This window comes from Cupressus sempervirens, chromosome 7, assembly GCF_028749045.1.
Source record: "Cupressus sempervirens isolate cs-2001-9-10 chromosome 7, ASM2874904v1, whole genome shotgun sequence".
Classification (NCBI taxonomy): domain Eukaryota; kingdom Viridiplantae; phylum Streptophyta; class Pinopsida; order Cupressales; family Cupressaceae; genus Cupressus; species Cupressus sempervirens.
In genome coordinates, this window is record NC_143124.1 from 458,524,872 (window position 1) to 458,530,818 (window position 5,947).

Here is a 5,947-nt window from a genome sequence, read left to right on the forward strand (position 1 = left end):
TGATGGGAAAATCCTACAAATAGTCAACTCTAAGATATTTTTAGGCTTTAATAGGTTTTTTCTACCCTATCTAGCATGTTCCCATCAACGCCTTTCAGTTTCCATACCCTCCAAGCCAAAATGCATTATTCACCCAAATGTTGTCAATGCAAAAATTGCAAAGTTGCATTAGCAACTTTTGCAACAATTTACCAACTTTTAGGAAATAACCATAAAACTATCTATATTACTATATTCCTTTGAGGTTTTACTTTTTCCAAACCTTTTCTAAGTCATAGAATTGCAATCAAGTGAAAAATGTAAAAATTGCACTTTTTGTGCAAAGTTGCATTGTTGAAAGTTGTAAAAGTTGCTCAAATTTACAACTTAGTGAAAAAAAAGTCATGGGCTTGAATTTTTTACTCCATTAGCTTTGGGTGGCTGGTTAAACCCTATCCTCAACCTTGTCATGTCCTCTTTAGTGCTCGAACATTCTTGGGTACGCCAAACTGAAATGTCCCCAAGGGTCACTAAAACCCATAGGGCTGCGATCTTTGATGGGGCATATCTCGGAGCTCATGTGAGGTACGGATGTGATTCTAGTTACTACAAGACCATGTTGTAGAGACCTACAATAAATTATCTCACTTTTTGGAGATCACATTCTATTTTCATTTTACAATGCCATCTCGGGTGATGCTGAAACTTGTAGTGTTGGCTAGTACAAAGTTGCCAACTTCCAAATCTCTCTCACCTTTCATCGTGGGATCAAAATGTCTACTCCGTTAGCTCTGAGTGACTGGGTAAACTCTATCCTCAACCTCTTCATGTCCTCTTTAGCTCACAAACATTCTCGGGCATGCCGAACCAAAATGTCCCCAAGGCTCACTAAATCCCACAGGGCTACGATCTTTGATGGTGCATATCTCGAAGCTCATGTGAGGTATGGATGCAATTCTAGTTCTTATAGGACCATGTTGTAGAGACCTAAAATAACCTCTCTCAATTTTTGGAGATCACATTCCATTTTCATTTTACAATGCCATCTCGGGTGATGTTGAAACTTACAGTGTTGGCTAGTACAAAGTTGCCAACTACCAAATCTCTCTCACTTTTTTTCATGGGATCAAACTGTCCACTTTGTTAGCTCCAGGTGGTTGGGTAAACCCTATCCTCAACCTCATCATTACCCCTTTAGCGCTCAAACATTCTCGGGCATGCCAAACTGGAATGTCCCCAAGGGTCACTAAATCCCACAGGGCTGCGATCTTTGATGGGGCATATCTTGGAGCTCATGTGAGGTATGGATGTGATTCTAGTTCCTATAGGACCATGTTACAGAGACCTACAATAATCTCTCTCACTTTTTGGAGATCACATTTTGTTTTCATTTTACAATGCCATCTCAGGTGATGCTGAAACTTGCAGTGTTGGCTAGTACAAAGTTTCCAACTACCAAATCTCTCTCACCTTTCATCATGGGATTGAACTGTCTACTTTGTTAGCTCTGGGTAGTTGGGTAAACCCTATCCTCAACCTCGTCATGTCCCATTCATCATTTGAACATTCTCGAGCACGTCGAACTAGAATGTCCCAAAGGGTCACTAAATCCCATAGGGTTACGATCTTTGACGGGGTATATCTCAGAGCTCGTGTGAGGTATGGATGTGATTCTAGTTCCTATAGGACCATGTTTCAAAGACTTACAATAAATTATCTCTCTTTTTTGAGATCACATTCCATTTTTATTTTACAACGCCATCTCGGGTGATGCTGAAACTTTTAGTGTTGGCTAGTACAAAGTTGCCAACTGCCAAATCTCTCTGACCTTTTGTCGTGGGATCAAATTGTCTACTCCATTAGCTCTGGGTGGCCAGGTAAACCCTATCCTCAACCTCTTCATGTCCCCTTCAGCTTTCAAACATTCTCGGGCATGCCGAACCAGAATGTCCCCATGGGTCACTAAATCCCACAGTGCTACAATCTTTGACGGGGCATATCTCAGAACTCATGTGAGGTATGGATGCGATTCTAGTTCCCACAAGACTGTGTTGTAGAGACCTACAATAACCTCTGTCACTTTTTGGATATCACATTCCATTTTCATTTTACAATGCCATCTTGGGTGATGCTGAAACTTATAATATTGGCTAGTACAAAGTTGCCAACTACCAAATCTCTCATCTTTCATTGTAGGATCGAACTGTCTACTCTGTTAGCTTCAAGTGGCTGGGTAAACCCTATCCTCAACCTCATCATGTCCCCTTTAGTGCTCAAAAATTCTCAGGCATGCCGAACCAGAATGTCTCCAAGGGTCACTAAATCCCACAGGGCTGCGATCTTTGACAGGGCATATCTTGGAGCTCATGTGAGGTATGGATGTGATTCTAGTTCCTACAAGACCATGTTTTAGAGACCTAAAATAACTTCTCTCTCTTTTTGGAGATCACATTTTTTTCATTTTACAATGCCATCTTGGGTGATGCCAAAACTTGCAGTGTTGGCTAGTACAAAGTTGCCAACTGCCAAATCTCTCTCACCTTTCATCATGGGATCAAAATGTCTACTCTATTAGCTTTGGGTGGTTAGGTAAACCCTATCTTTAACCTCGTCATGTCCCCTTCAGCGCTTGAACATTCTTGAGCACTCCAAACCAGATTGTCCCCAAGGGTCACTAAATCCCACAGGGCTGCAATATTTGACGGGGATATCTCAGAGCTCGTGTGAGGTATGGATGTCATTCTAGTTCCTATAGGACCATGTTGTAGAGACTTACAATAACCTCTCTCACTTTTTGGAGATCACGTTCCATTTTCATTTTACAATGCCATCTCGGGTGATGTTGAATCTTGTAGTGTTGGCTAGTACAAAGTTGCCAACTGCCAAATCTCTCTCACCTTTCATCGTGGGATCGAACTGTCTACTCTGTTAGCTCCAAGTGGTTGGGTAAACCCTATCCTCAACCTCATCATGTCCCTTCTAGCACTTGAACATTCTCAGGCATGCCGAACCAGAATGTCCCCAAGGGTCACTAAATCCCATAGGGCTGCGATCTTTGATAGGGCATATCTTGGAGCTCGTGTGAGGTATGGATACGATTCTAGTTCCTAGAGTACAATGTTATAGACACTTACAATAAGCTCTCTTTCTTTCTGGAGATCACATTCCATTTTCATTTTAAAATGCCATCTCAGGTGATGCTGAAACGTGCAGTGTTGGGTACTACAAAGTTGCCAACTACCAAATATCTCTCACCTTTCATCGTGGGATCAAACTATCTACTTTGTTAGCTCTGGGTGTCTAGGTAAACCCTATCCTCAACCTCATCATGTCCCCTTCAGTGCTCAAACATTCTTGAGCATGCCAAACTGGAATGTCCCCAAGGGTCACTTAATCCCACAAGGCTGCAATCTTTGACAGTGCATATCTCAGAGATCGTGTGAGGTATGGATGTGATTCTAATTCCTACAATACCATGTTGTAGAGACCTACAATAACCTCTCTCACTTTTTGGATATCACATTCTATTTTCATTTTACAATGCCATCTCGGGTGATGTTGAAACTTGTAGTGTTGGCTAGTACAAAGTTGCCAACTGCCAAATCTCTCTCACCTTTTGTCATGGGATCAAACTGTCTACTCCATTAGCTCTGAGTGGCCGAGTAAACCCTATCCTCAACCTCATCATGTCCCCTTTAGCACTCAAACATTCTCGGGCATGCCGAATCAAAATGTCCCCAAGGGTCACTAAATCCCACAGGGCTATGATCTTTGATGGGGCATATCTCAGAGCTCGTGTGAGGTATGTTTGTGATTCTAGTTCCTACAAGACCATGTTGTAGAGACCTACAATAACCTCTCTCTCTTTTTGGAGATCACATTCCATTTTTATTTTACAATGTCATCTCGGGTGATGCTGAAACTTGCAGTGTTGGCTAGTACAAAGTTGTCAACTGCCAAATCTCTCTCACCTCTCGTCATGGGATCGAACTGTCTGCTCCGTTAGCTTTGGGTGCCTGGGTAAACCCTATCCTCAACCTATTAAACAAATATTTGTAGACCACTATTAATTCTATCTCTCTAATGACTTGTTGAATGTCTTTTTTTGCATGAAAATGATCACCAATTGAACCATTGATAATTACAAAAAATCTTGCACCCTCTTAACAAGACATATTCCATTTACATCATTTCTTAATGAAACCAAATTTTATCATAATTTTGTTCAAAAAATCCCTTTGAACCCTATCATAAGCTTTCATCATAGTCAGGTTAATGACATATGAGGGAAGGGAGTTTTTTTTAATGGAATGCAATACTTCATGAAAAACTAATGCACCATCCGTAGTTTCTCTTCCAAAAATAAACCCCCTTCTATTTAGAAATAATCAAAGGGGAAATATACCTTCAATTTTCTCATCTTGAGATAGAATGCCATTGAAATCCCTAGGAATAATAAATTTATCATCTTCAATGCTCGAAATAGCCTAAGAATAGGAATCCAAAAGTTTTGTCTTATCATCACATGTAGAAATAGGGCCATATATATTTAGCACTATGAATGACATACCAAAATTAGTAACAACTACTTGCCACTAGTTAGGAAAAGACTGAATATATATTAGTGCAAGATTTATGGTTCCAAAGAATACATTAACTGCCTGAAGCACGTGTAACATGAACATGAAATGAAGTCCACTTAGTCAACTTTACAATAATCGAAGAATATGATTATTGAGATAATTTTGTTTTTTGAAGCAAAATTACATCAGCACCACCTACATCAAGTTAGATTAGAGAGCAGATCTTTTTTCTAACATTTCATGAAAGGTCCCTCATTCTTCTAAGGAGTGCCTTTTGCACTCCTTTTGCTATCTATCAAATTTTTATCTAGAGTAGCTTGAATACCAATGTCAATTTTCTCCTTAATCTTTTAAGCATTAGGTTTTCTTTGTTGTCTCTTACAAGTAGACACTTGAATTGAATCAGGCATGGGAGTTTGATGTGGAGAATAGCTTTGCAAAGGATCAAAATTCTTCTTCGAGTCCTTATTTGCAAAATATGACTTACTAATAGGCACCTTATGCACAACCAAGTCAGAATTAGTTAAATCCTTATAGAAATTATCAACTATTATAGGACTGCAATGAATAAAAGGAAAAATTATTGGGGTTACATGGATTAGTGACTATCACTATTCCCTTAAATAATAATGAACACTATTGTCTACGCATAGCCAAATCTAAACAAAATTGTTGTTTCAAATGTTGTTATAGGAACACTAGCTAAATAGCCTAATATTTGCACAACAAAAAGTGGGTAAAGTAAGACAAACCTTTAATTGATGAGAAAAATAAGAAATCTAAGGAGGAGATGGCTTTAGTGCAACCAATTATATCACCAAGTACAAGATCAATCACATTACAAGACAAGAAAAAGATGAAAAAGAGTAGAAGAGATCAGGTAATATTAGATGAAGCTATCATACTTTAAATCTATGATCATACAAAATTGGATTTTGATGCTATGATAAATTATGGAGAATTGTGAAGGGGAAAGATGCAAAAGAGAAAGATAGGAAGTGAAGTACAAACAAGTATTATAAGATGTAAAGGACATCTTATTAAAAATTGTTCTAGATGCACTAGCCAATTACAAACCTCCAATGATTGATCAATTAAGTTTACTTGTAAAATAGGTAAATGCACCTGATCTTGATGTTAATGAAAATTTGATACAATTAGAAGAGAAAAGAATAGAGAAGAAGATTATGGAGAAACTAAATGAGTCCATTACTGCTCAACAAGTTGAACTTGGTGGTATTACAACCGAGCTAGAGAATATTCTTAAGGAGATAATCCACCTACTCCAATAGTTATGTGATTTACTACATTTGACACAATATATTTTAAAGAAATTTGAAAAATATTGATGAGGATTTAAAGAATAGTGTTTCTAAGTTAACTAA